This window comes from Amia ocellicauda, unplaced genomic scaffold (genome assembly GCF_036373705.1).
Source record: "Amia ocellicauda isolate fAmiCal2 unplaced genomic scaffold, fAmiCal2.hap1 HAP1_SCAFFOLD_129, whole genome shotgun sequence".
NCBI lineage: Eukaryota > Metazoa > Chordata > Actinopteri > Amiiformes > Amiidae > Amia > Amia ocellicauda.
Window position 1 is genome coordinate 45136 of NW_027102693.1, and position 12285 is coordinate 57420.

At 50.8% G+C, this 12285-nt stretch overlaps 9 non-coding genes across 9 annotated transcripts; all 9 read left to right on the plus strand.

Annotated features, from left to right (window-relative positions):
• The first annotated feature begins 1513 nt into the window (after positions 1–1513).
• On the plus strand, positions 1514–1585 carry trnap-ugg (transfer RNA proline (anticodon UGG)). Its single transcript has one exon. It is a non-coding gene; the product is annotated as a tRNA-Pro (tRNA).
• A 1674-nt stretch (positions 1586–3259) lies between these two features.
• Positions 3260–3331, plus strand: trnap-ugg (transfer RNA proline (anticodon UGG)). Its single transcript has one exon. It is a non-coding gene; the product is annotated as a tRNA-Pro (tRNA).
• Positions 3332–5014: 1683 nt separating this feature from the next.
• trnap-ugg (transfer RNA proline (anticodon UGG)) lies at positions 5015–5086 on the plus strand. Its single transcript has one exon. It is a non-coding gene; the product is annotated as a tRNA-Pro (tRNA).
• Positions 5087–5592: 506 nt separating this feature from the next.
• trnap-agg (transfer RNA proline (anticodon AGG)) lies at positions 5593–5664 on the plus strand. The gene has a single exon. It is a non-coding gene; the product is annotated as a tRNA-Pro (tRNA).
• A 1677-nt stretch (positions 5665–7341) lies between these two features.
• On the plus strand, positions 7342–7413 carry trnap-agg (transfer RNA proline (anticodon AGG)). The gene has a single exon. It is a non-coding gene; the product is annotated as a tRNA-Pro (tRNA).
• A 506-nt stretch (positions 7414–7919) lies between these two features.
• Positions 7920–7991, plus strand: trnap-ugg (transfer RNA proline (anticodon UGG)). The gene has a single exon. It is a non-coding gene; the product is annotated as a tRNA-Pro (tRNA).
• Positions 7992–8494: 503 nt separating this feature from the next.
• trnap-ugg (transfer RNA proline (anticodon UGG)) lies at positions 8495–8566 on the plus strand. Its single transcript has one exon. It is a non-coding gene; the product is annotated as a tRNA-Pro (tRNA).
• A 1677-nt stretch (positions 8567–10243) lies between these two features.
• trnap-ugg (transfer RNA proline (anticodon UGG)) lies at positions 10244–10315 on the plus strand. The gene has a single exon. It is a non-coding gene; the product is annotated as a tRNA-Pro (tRNA).
• Positions 10316–11405: 1090 nt separating this feature from the next.
• On the plus strand, positions 11406–11477 carry trnap-ugg (transfer RNA proline (anticodon UGG)). The gene has a single exon. It is a non-coding gene; the product is annotated as a tRNA-Pro (tRNA).
• The last annotated feature ends 808 nt before the right edge of the window (positions 11478–12285 follow it).

Here is a 12285-nt window from a genome sequence, read left to right on the forward strand (position 1 = left end):
GAAAATGTGTATTTTACAAGTTCGTTGTTGTTGTTGAGGAGGAGGAGGACATGTAGTGTGTTGTTGAGGAGGAGGACGAAATGTGGTTTGCCGGCTTGTTATGGAGACCTTTGCTGAACGTGTACTCCTGAGCTGCACCAAAGGAGAGGCATTCTTTTCAGTTGTTTGCGGGCCTGCTGAACCATGCTCTCAGTGCTGTCTCACTGGGGATACGGTTACCGTTCTGGAAAGACACTTCAGCGCTACAGTCCATGCTATCAGTCAGTGAGCGTAGGTCTCCCGGTCTGCCCCAAAGCAGTTACGCGCTTGCCCAGCAGAAACTGCGACACCCTCCGTTAACTTGGCTCGTTGGTCTAGAGGTATGATTCTTGCTGAGGGTGTGAGAGGCCCTGGGTTCAACTCCAGGACGAGCCCACTTGGCCCCACTTTGCAGTCACCGAAGTGTTTGTTCGTTTGCTCTTGAAGGCTGGCTTCTGGGTTCCTCTGCACAAGGGAGGGCTATCGACCTCAGATACTGTTGCCCGTATAGCTGATGGGAAATCAGACTGTCATCTGTGTGTTTTGTTTTCTTTAAAGAAAATGTGTTTTTTACAAGTTCGTTGTTGTTGTTGTTGTTGTTGTTGAGGAGGAGGTGGAGGACATGTAGTGTGTTGTTGAGGAGGAGGAGGACGAAATGTGGTTTGCCGGCTTGTTATGGAGACCTTTGCTGAACGTGTACTCCTGAGCTGCACCAAAGGAGAGGCATTCTTTTCAGTTGTTTGCGGGCCTGCTGAACCATGCTCTCAGTGCTGTCTCACTGGGGATGGCGTTACCATTCTGGAAAGACACGTCAGCGCTACAGTCCATGCTATCAGTCAGTGAGCGTAGGTCTCCCGGTCTGCCCCAAAGCAGTTACGCGCTTGCCCAGCAGAAACTGCGACACACTCCGTTAACTTGGCTCGTTGGTCTAGGGGTATGATTCTTGCTGAGGGTGTGAGAGGCCCTGGGTTCAACTCCAGGACGAGCCCACTTGGCCCCACTTTGCAGTCACTGAAGAGTTTGTTCTTTTGCTCTTGAAGGCTGGCTTCTGGGCTCCTCTGCACAAGGGAGGGCTATCGACCTCAGATACTGTTGCCTGTAAAGCTGATGGGAAATCAGACTGTCATCTGTGTGTTTTGTTTTCTTTAAAGAAAATGTGTTTTTTACAAGTTCGTTGTTGTTGTTGAGGAGGAGGAGGACATGTAGTGTGTTGTTGAGGAGGAGGAGGACGAAATGTGGTTTGCCGGCTTGTTATGGAGACCTTTGCTGAACGTGTACTCCTGAGCTGCACCAAAGGAGAGGCATTCTTTTCAGTTGTTTGCGGGCCTGCTGAACAATGCTCTCAGTGCTGTCTCACTGGGGATGGCGTTACCATTCTGGAAAGACACGTCAGCGCTACAGTCCATGCTATCAGTCAGTGAGCGTAGGTCTCCCGGTCTGCCCCAAAGCAGTTACGCGCTTGCCCAGCAGAAACTGTGACACTGTCAGATAACTTGGCTCGTTGGTCTAGGGGTATGATTCTCGCTTTGGGTGCGAGAGGTCCCGGGTTCAACTCCCGGACGAGCCTGCTTGGCCCTGCTTTGCATTCTCTGAAGCATTCGTTTGTTCTCTCTCGATGCTTGGCTTCTGGGCTCCTCTGCACCAGGGAGGTCTTTCAACCTCACATACTGTTGGCTGTGTAGCTGATGGGAAATCAGACTGTCATCTGTGTGTTTTGTTTTCTTTAAAGAAAATGTGTATTTTACAAGTTCGTTGTTGTTGTTGAGGAGGAGGAGGACATGTAGTGTGTTGTTGAGGAGGAGGACGAAATGTGGTTTGCCGGCTTGTTATGGAGACCTTTGCTGAACGTGTACTCCTGAGCTGCACCAAAGGAGAGGCATTCTTTTCAGTTGTTTGCGGGCCTGCTGAACCATGCTCTCAGTGCTGTCTCACTGGGGATACGGTTACCGTTCTGGAAAGACACTTCAGCGCTACAGTCCATGCTATCAGTCAGTGAGCGTAGGTCTCCCGGTCTGCCCCAAAGCAGTTACACGCTTGCCCAGCAGAAACTGCGACACGCTCCGTTAACTTGGCTCGTTGGTCTAGGGGTATGATTCTTGCTGAGGGTGTGAGAGGCCCTGGGTTCAACTCCAGGACGAGCCCACTTGGCCCCACTTTGCAGTCACCGAAGTGTTTGTTCGTTTGCTCTTGAAGGCTGGCTTCTGGGCTCCTCTGCACAAGGGAGGGCTATCGACCTCAGATACTGTTGCCCGTATAGCTGATGGGAAATCAGACTGTCATCTGTGTGTTTTGTTTTCTTTAAAGAAAATGTGTTTTTTACAAGTTCGTTGTTGTTGTTGTTGTTGTTGTTGAGGAGGAGGTGGAGGACATGTAGTGTGTTGTTGAGGAGGAGGAGGACGAAATGTGGTTTGCCGGCTTGTTATGGAGACCTTTGCTGAACGTGTACTCCTGAGCTGCACCAAAGGAGAGGCATTCTTTTCAGTTGTTTGCGGGCCTGCTGAACAATGCTCTCAGTGCTGTCTCACTGGGGATGGCGTTACCATTCTGGAAAGACACGTCAGCGCTACAGTCCATGCTATCGGTCAGTGAGCGTAGGTCTCCCGGTCTGCCCCAAAGCAGTTACGCGCTTGCCCAGCAGAAACTGCGACCCCCTCCGTTAACTTGGCTCGTTGGTCTAGGGGTATGATTCTTGCTGAGGGTGTGAGAGGCCCTGGGTTCAACTCCAGGACGAGCCCACTTGGTCCCACTTTGCAGTCACCGAAGAGTTTGTTCGTTTGCTCTTGAAGGCTGGCTTCTGGGCTCCTCTGCACAAGGGAGGGCTATCGACCTCAGATACTGTTGCCTGTAAAGCTGATGGGAAATCAGACTGTCATCTGTGTGTTTTGTTTTCTTTAAAGAAAATGTGTTTTTTACAAGTTCGTTGTTGTTGTTGAGGAGGAGGAGGACATGTAGTGTGTTGTTGAGGAGGAGGAGGACGAAATGTGGTTTGCCGGCTTGTTATGGAGACCTTTGCTGAACGTGTACTCCTGAGCTGCACCAAAGGAGAGGCATTCTTTTCAGTTGTTTGCGGGCCTGCTGAACAATGCTCTCAGTGCTGTCTCACTGGGGATGGCGTTACCATTCTGGAAAGACACGTCAGCGCTACAGTCCATGCTATCAGTCAGTGAGCGTAGGTCTCCCGGTCTGCCCCAAAGCAGTTACGCGCTTGCCCAGCAGAAACTGTGACACTGTCAGATAACTTGGCTCGTTGGTCTAGGGGTATGATTCTCGCTTTGGGTGCGAGAGGTCCCGGGTTCAACTCCCGGACGAGCCCGCTTGGCCCTGCTTTGCATTCTCTGAAGCATTCGTTTGTTCTCTCTCGATGCTTGGCTTCTGGGCTCCTCTGCACCAGGGAGGTCTTTCAACCTCACATACTGTTGGCTGTGTAGCTGATGGGAAATCAGACTGTCATCTGTGTGTTTTGTTTTCTTTAAAGAAAATGTGTATTTTACAAGTTCGTTGTTGTTGTTGAGGAGGAGGAGGACATGTAGTGTGTTGTTGAGGAGGAGGACGAAATGTGGTTTGCCGGCTTGTTATGGAGACCTTTGCTGAACGTGTACTCCTGAGCTGCACCAAAGGAGAGGCATTCTTTTCAGTTGTTTGCGGGCCTGCTGAACCATGCTCTCAGTGCTGTCTCACTGGGGATACGGTTACCGTTCTGGAAAGACACTTCAGCGCTACAGTCCATGCTATCAGTCAGTGAGCGTAGGTCTCCCGGTCTGCCCCAAAGCAGTTACGCGCTTGCCCAGCAGAAACTGCGACACCCTCCGTTAACTTGGCTCGTTGGTCTAGGGGTATGATTCTTGCTGAGGGTGTGAGAGGCCCTGGGTTCAACTCCAGGACGAGCCCACTTGGCCCCACTTTGCAGTCACCGAAGTGTTTGTTCGTTTGCTCTTGAAGGCTGGCTTCTGGGCTCCTCTGCACAAGGGAGGGCTATCGACCTCAGATACTGTTGCCCGTATAGCTGATGGGAAATCAGACTGTCATCTGTGTGTTTTGTTTTCTTTAAAGAAAATGTGTTTTTTACAAGTTCGTTGTTGTTGTTGTTGTTGTTGTTGAGGAGGAGGTGGAGGACATGTAGTGTGTTGTTGAGGAGGAGGAGGACGAAATGTGGTTTGCCGGCTTGTTATGGAGACCTTTGCTGAACGTGTACTCCTGAGCTGCACCAAAGGAGAGGCATTCTTTTCAGTTGTTTGCGGGCCTGCTGAACAATGCTCTCAGTGCTGTCTCACTGGGGATGGCGTTACCATTCTGGAAAGACACGTCAGCGCTACAGTCCATGCTATCGGTCAGTGAGCGTAGGTCTCCCGGTCTGCCCCAAAGCAGTTACGCGCTTGCCCAGCAGAAACTGCGACACCCTCCGTTAACTTGGCTCGTTGGTCTAGGGGTATGATTCTTGCTGAGGGTGTGAGAGGCCCTGGGTTCAACTCCAGGACGAGCCCACTTGGTCCCACTTTGCAGTCACTGAAGAGTTTGTTCGTTTGCTCTTGAAGGCTGGCTTCTGGGCTCCTCTGCACAAGGGAGGGCTATCGACCTCAGATACTGTTGCCTGTAAAGCTGATGGGAAATCAAACTGTCATCTGTGTGTTTTGTTTTCTTTAAAGAAAATGTGTTTTTTACAAGTTCGTTGTTGTTGTTGTTGTTGAGGAGGAGGAGGAGGACATGTAGTGTGTTGTTGAGGAGGAGGAGGACGAAATGTGGTTTGCCGGCTTGTTATGGAGACCTTTGCTGAACGTGTACTCCTGAGCTGCACCAAAGGAGAGGCATTCTTTTCAGTTGTTTGCGGGCCTGCTGAACAATGCTCTCAGTGCTGTCTCACTGGGGATGGCGTTACCATTCTGGAAAGACACGTCAGCGCTACAGTCCATGCTATCAGTCAGTGAGCGTAGGTCTCCCGGTCTGCCCCAAAGCAGTTACGCGCTTGCCCAGCAGAAACTGTGAAACTGTCAGATAACTTGGCTCGTTGGTCTAGGGGTATGATTCTCGCTTTGGGTGCGAGAGGTCCCGGGTTCAACTCCCGGACGAGCCCGCTTGGCCCTGCTTTGCATTATCTGAAGTATTCGTTTGTTCTCTCTCGATGCTTGGCTTCTGGGCTCCTCTGCACCAGGGAGGTCTTTCAACCTCAGATACTGTTGGCTGTGTAGCTGATGGGAAATCAGACTGTCATCTGTGTGTTTTGTTTTCTTTAAAGAAAATGTGTATTTTACAAGTTCGTTGTTGTTGTTGAGGAGGAGGAGGACATGTAGTGTGTTGTTGAGGAGGAGGAGGACGAAATGTGGTTTGCCGGCTTGTTATGGAGACCTTTGCTGAACGTGTACTCCTGAGCTGCACCAAAGGAGAGGCATTCTTTTCAGTTGTTTGCGGGCCTGCTGAACCATGCTCTCAGTGCTGTCTCACTGGGGATGGCGTTACCATTCTGGAAAGACACGTCAGCGCTACAGTCCATGCTATCAGTCAGTGAGCGTAGGTCTCCCGGTCTGCCCCAAAGCAGTTACGCGCTTGCCCAGCAGAAACTGCGACACGCTCTGTTAACTTGGCTCGTTGGTCTAGGGGTATGATTCTCGCTTAGGGTGCGAGAGGTCCCGGGTTCAACTCCCGGACGAGCCCGCTTGGCACTGCTTTGCATTCTCTGAAGCATTCGTTTGTTCTCTCTCGATGCTTGGCTTCTGGGCTCCTCTGCACCAGGGAGGTCTTTCAACCTCAGATACTGTTGGCTGTGTAGCTGATGGGAAATCAGACTGTCATCTGTGTGTTTTGTTTTCTTTAAAGAAAATGTGTATTTTACAAGTTCGTTGTTGTTGTTGAGGAGGAGGAGGACATGTAGTGTGTTGTTGAGGAGGAGGAGGACGAAATGTGGTTTGCCGGCTTGTTATGGAGACCTTTGCTGAACGTGTACTCCTGAGCTGCACCAAAGGAGAGGCATTCTTTTCAGTTGTTTGCGGGCCTGCTGAACCATGCTCTCAGTGCTGTCTCACTGGGGATACGGTTACCGTTCTGGAAAGACACTTCAGCGCTACAGTCCATGCTATCAGTCAGTGAGCGTAGGTCTCCCGGTCTGCCCCAAAGCAGTTACGCGCTTGCCCAGCAGAAACTGCGACACCCTCCGTTAACTTGGCTCGTTGGTCTAGGGGTATGATTATTGCTGAGGGTGTTAGAGGCCCTGGGTTCAACTCCAGGACGAGCCCACTTGGCCCCACTTTGCAGTCACCGAAGTGTTTGTTCGTTTGCTCTTGAAGGCTGGCTTCTGGGCTCCTCTGCACAAGGGAGGGCTATCGACCTCAGATACTGTTGCCTGTATAGCTGATGGGAAATCAGACTGTCATCTGTGTGTTTTGTTTTCTTTAAAGAAAATGTGTTTTTTACAAGTTCGTTGTTGTTGTTGTTGTTGAGGAGGAGGAGGAGGTGGAGGACATGTAGTGTGTTGTTGAGGAGGAGGAGGACGAAATGTGGTTTGCCGGCTTGTTATGGAGACCTTTGCTGAACGTGTACTCCTGAGCTGCACCAAAGGAGAGGCATTCTTTTCAGTTGTTTGCGGGCCTGCTGAACCATGCTCTCAGTGCTGTCTCACTGGGGATGGCGTTACCATTCTGGAAAGATACGTCAGCGCTACAGTCCATGCTATCAGTCAGTGAGCGTAGGTCTCCCGGTCTGCCCCAAAGCAGTTACGCGCTTGCCCAGCAGAAACTGCGACACGCTCCGTTAACTTGGCTCGTTGGTCTAGGGGTATGATTCTCGCTTAGGGTGCGAGAGGTCCCGGGTTCAACTCCTGGACGAGCCCGCTTGGCACTGCTTTGCATTCTCTGAAGCATTCGTTTGTTCTCTCTCGATGCTTGGCTTCTGGGCTCCTCTGCACCAGGGAGGTCTTTCAACCTCAGATACTGTTGGCTGTGTAGCTGATGGGAAATCAGACTGTCATCTGTGTGTTTTGTTTTCTTTAAAGAAAATGTGTATTTTACAAGTTCGTTGTTGTTGTTGAGGAGGAGGAGGACATGTAGAGTGTTGTTGAGGAGGAGGAGGACGAAATGTGGTTTGCCGGCTTGTTATGGAGACCTTTGCTGAACGTGTACTCCTGAGCTGCACCAAAGGAGAGGCATTCTTTTCAGTTGTTTGCGGGCCTGCTGAACCATGCTCTCAGTGCTGTCTCACTGGGGATGGCGTTACCATTCTGGAAAGATACGTCAGCGCTACAGTCCATGCTATCAGTCAGTGAGCGTAGGTCTCCCGGTCTGCCCCAAAGCAGTTACGCGCTTGCCCAGCAGAAACTGCGACACGCTCTGTTAACTTGGCTCGTTGGTCTAGGGGTATGATTCTCGCTTAGGGTGCGAGAGGTCCCGGGTTCAACTCCCGGACGAGCCCGCTTGGCACTGCTTTGCATTCTCTGAAGCATTCGTTTGTTCTCTCTCGATGCTTGGCTTCTGGGCTCCTCTGCACCAGGGAGGTCTTTCAACCTCAGATACTGTTGGCTGTGTAGCTGATGGGAAATCAGACTGTCATCTGTGTGTTTTGTTTTCTTTAAAGAAAATGTGTATTTTACAAGTTCGTTGTTGTTGTTGAGGAGGAGGAGGACATGTAGTGTGTTGTTGAGGAGGAGGAGGACGAAATGTGGTTTGCCGGCTTGTTATGGAGACCTTTGCTGAACGTGTACTCCTGAGCTGCACCAAAGGAGAGGCATTCTTTTCAGTTGTTTGCGGGCCTGCTGAACCATGCTCTCAGTGCTGTCTCACTGGGGATACGGTTACCGTTCTGGAAAGACACTTCAGCGCTACAGTCCATGCTATCAGTCAGTGAGCGTAGGTCTCCCGGTCTGCCCCAAAGCAGTTACGCGCTTGCCCAGCAGAAACTGTGAAACTGTCAGATAACTTGGCTCGTTGGTCTAGGGGTATGATTCTCGCTTTGGGTGCGAGAGGTCCCGGGTTCAACTCCCGGACGAGCCCGCTTGGCCCTGCTTTGCATTATCTGAAGCATTCGTTTGTTCTCTCTCGATGCTTGGCTTCTGGGCTCCTCTGCACCAGGGAGGTCTTTCAACCTCAGATACTGTTGGCTGTGTAGCTGATGGGAAATCAGACTGTCATCTGTGTGTTTTGTTTTCTTTAAAGAAAATGTGTATTTTACAAGTTCGTTGTTGTTGTTGAGGAGGAGGAGGACATGTAGTGTGTTGTTGAGGAGGAGGACGAAATGTGGTTTGCCGGCTTGTTATGGAGACCTTTGCTGAACGTGTACTCCTGAACTGCACCAAAGGAGAGGCATTCTTTTCAGTTGTTTGCGGGCCTGCTGAACCATGCTCTCAGTGCTGTCTCACTGGGGATGGCGTTACCATTCTGGAAAGACACGTCAGCGCTACAGTCCATGCTATCAGTCAGTGAGCGTAGGTCTCCCGGTCTGCCCCAAAGCAGTTACGCGCTTGCCCAGCAGAAACTGTGACACTGTCAGATAACTTGGCTCGTTGGTCTAGGGGTATGATTCTCGCTTTGGGTGCGACAGGTCCCGGGTTCAACTCCCGGACGAGCCCGCTTGGCCCTGCTTTGCATTCTCTGAAGCATTTGTTTGTTCTCTCTCGATGCTTGGCTTCTGGGCTCCTCTGCACCAGGGAGGTCTTTCAACCTCAGATACTGTTGGCTGTGTAGCTGATGGGAAATCAGACTGTCATCTGTGTGTTTTGTTTTCTTTAAAGAAAATGTGTATTTTACAAGTTCGTTGTTGTTGTTGAGGAGGAGGAGGACATGTAGTGTGTTGTTGAGGAGGAGGAGGACGAAATGTGGTTTGCCGGCTTGTTATGGAGACCTTTGCTGAACGTGTACTCCTGAGCTGCACCAAAGGAGAGGCATTCTTTTCAGTTGTTTGCGGGCCTGCTGAACCATGCTCTCAGTGCTGTCTCACTGGGGATACGGTTACCGTTCTGGAAAGACACTTCAGCGCTACAGTCCATGCTATCAGTCAGTGAGCGTAGGTCTCCCGGTCTGCCCCAAAGCAGTTACGCGCTTGCCCAGTAGAAACTGCGACACCCTCCGTTAACTTGGCTCGTTGGTCTAGGGGTATGATTCTTGCTGAGGGTGTTAGAGGCCCTGGGTTCAACTCCAGGACGAGCCCACTTGGCCCCACTTTGCAGTCACCGAAGTGTTTGTTCGTTTGCTCTTGAAGGCTGGCTTCTGGGCTCCTCTGCACAAGGGAGGGCTATTGACCTCAGATACTGTTGCCTGTATAGCTGATGGGAAATCAGACTGTCATCTGTGTGTTTTGTTTTCTTTAAAGAAAATGTGTTTTTTACAAGTTCGTTGTTGTTGTTGTTGTTGAGGAGGAGGAGGAGGTGGAGGACATGTAGTGTGTTGTTGAGGAGGAGGAGGACGAAATGTGGTTTGCCGGCTTGTTATGGAGACCTTTGCTGAACGTGTACTCCTGAGCTGCACCAAAGGAGAGGCATTCTTTTCAGTTGTTTGCGGGCCTGCTGAACCATGCTCTCAGTGCTGTCTCACTGGGGATGGCGTTACCATTCTGGAAAGATACGTCAGCGCTACAGTCCATGCTATCAGTCAGTGAGCGTAGGTCTCCCGGTCTGCCCCAAAGCAGTTACGCGCTTGCCCAGCAGAAACTGCGACACGCTCCGTTAACTTGGCTCGTTGGTCTAGGGGTATGATTCTCGCTTAGGGTGCGAGAGGTCCCGGGTTCAACTCCTGGACGAGCCCGCTTGGCACTGCTTTGCATTCTCTGAAGCATTCGTTTGTTCTCTCTCGATGCTTGGCTTCTGGGCTCCTCTGCACCAGGGAGGTCTTTCAACCTCAGATACTGTTGGCTGTGTAGCTGATGGGAAATCAGACTGTCATCTGTGTGTTTTGTTTTCTTTAAAGAAAATGTGTATTTTACAAGTTCGTTGTTGTTGTTGAGGAGGAGGAGGACATGTAGTGTGTTGTTGAGGAGGAGGAGGACGAAATGTGGTTTGCCGGCTTGTTATGGAGACCTTTGCTGAACGTGTACTCCTGAGCTGCACCAAAGGAGAGGCATTCTTTTCAGTTGTTTGCGGGCCTGCTGAACAATGCTCTCAGTGCTGTCTCACTGGGGATGGCGTTACCATTCTGGAAAGACACGTCAGCGCTACAGTCCATGCTATCAGTCAGTGAGCGTAGGTCTCCCGGTCTGCCCCAAAGCAGTTACGCGCTTGCCCAGCAGAAACTGTGAAACTGTCAGATAACTTGGCTCGTTGGTCTAGGGGTATGATTCTCGCTTTGGGTGCGAGAGGTCCCGGGTTCAACTCCCGGACGAGCCCGCTTGGCCCTGCTTTGCATTATCTGAAGCATTCGTTTGTTCTCTCTCGATGCTTGGCTTCTGGGCTCCTCTGCACCAGGGAGGTCTTCCAACCTCAGATACTGTTGGCTGTGTAGCTGATGGGAAATCAGACTGTCATCTGTGTGTTTTGTTTTCTTTAAAGAAAATGTGTATTTTACAAGTTCGTTGTTGTTGTTGAGGAGGAGGAGGACATGTAGTGTGTTGTTGAGGAGGAGGACGAAATGTGGTTTGCCGGCTTGTTATGGAGACCTTTGCTGAACGTGTACTCCTGAGCTGCACCAAAGGAGAGGCATTCTTTTCAGTTGTTTGCGGGCCTGCTGAACCATGCTCTCAGTGCTGTCTCACTGGGGATGGCGTTACCATTCTGGAAAGACACGTCAGCGCTACAGTCCATGCTATCAGTCAGTGAGCGTAGGTCTCCCGGTCTGCCCCAAAGCAGTTACGCGCTTGCCCAGCAGAAACTGCGACACCCTCCGTTAACTTGGCTCGTTGGTCTAGGGGTATGATTCTTGCTGAGGGTGTGAGAGGCCCTGGGTTCAACTCCAGGACGAGCCCACTTGGCCCCACTTTGCAGTCACCGAAGTGTTTGTTCGTTTGCTCTTGAAGGCTGGCTTCTGGGCTCCTCTGCACAAGGGAGGGCTATCGACCTCAGATACTGTTGCCTGTAAAGCTGATGGGAAATCAGACTGTCATCTGTGTGTTTTGTTTTCTTTAAAGAAAATGTGTTTTTTACAAGTTCGTTGTTGTTGTTGTTGTTGAGGAGGAGGAGGAGGACATGTAGTGTGTTGTTGAGGAGGAGGAGGACGAAATGTGGTTTGCCGGCTTGTTATGGAGACCTTTGCTGAACGTGTACTCCTGAGCTGCACCAAAGGAGAGGCATTCTTTTCAGTTGTTTGCGGGCCTGCTGAACCATGCTCTCAGTGCTGTCTCACTGGGGATGGCGTTACCATTCTGGAAAGACACGTCAGCGCTACAGTCCATGCTATCAGTCAGTGAGCGTAGGTCTCCCGGTCTGCCCCAAAGCAGTTACGCGCTTGCCCAGCAGAAACTGTGACACTGTCAGATAACTTGGCTCGTTGGTCTAGGGGTATGATTCTCGCTTTGGGTGCGAGAGGTCCCGGGTTCAACTCCCGGACGAGCCCGCTTGGCCCTGCTTTGCATTCTCTGAAGCATTCGTTTGTTCTCTCTCGATGCGTGGCTTCTGGGCTCCTCTGCACCAGGGAGGTCTTTCAACCTCAGATACTGTTGGCTGTGTAGCTGATGGGAAATCAGACTGTCATCTATGTGTTTTGTTTTCTTTAAAGAAAATGTGTATTTTACAAGTTCGTTGTTGTTGTTGAGGAGGAGGAGGACATGTAGTGTGTTGTTGAGGAGGAGGAGGACGAAATGTGGTTTGCCGGCTTGTTATGGAGACCTTTGCTGAACGTGTACTCCTGAGCTGCACCAAAGGAGAGGCATTCTTTTCAGTTGTTTGCGGGCCTGCTGAACCATGCTCTCAGTGCTGTCTCACTGGGGATGGCGTTACCATTCTGGAAAGACACGTCAGCGCTACAGTCCATGCTATCAGTCAGTGAGCGTAGGTCTCCCGGTCTGCCCCAAAGCAGTTACGCGCTTGCCCAGCAGAAACTGCGACACCCTCCGTTAACTTGGCTCGTTGGTCTAGGGGTATGATTCTTGCTGAGGGTGTGAGAGGCCCTGGGTTCAACTCCAGGACGAGCCCACTTGGCCCCACTTTGCAGTCACCGAAGTGTTTGTTCGTTTGCTCTTGAAGGCTGGCTTCTGGGCTCCTCTGCACAAGGGAGGGCTATCGACCTCAGATACTGTTGCCTGTAAAGCTGATGGGAAATCAGACTGTCATCTGTGTGTTTTGTTTTCTTTAAAGAAAATGTGTTTTTTACAAGTTCGTTGTTGTTGTTGTTGTTGAGGAGGAGGAGGAGGACATGTAGTGTG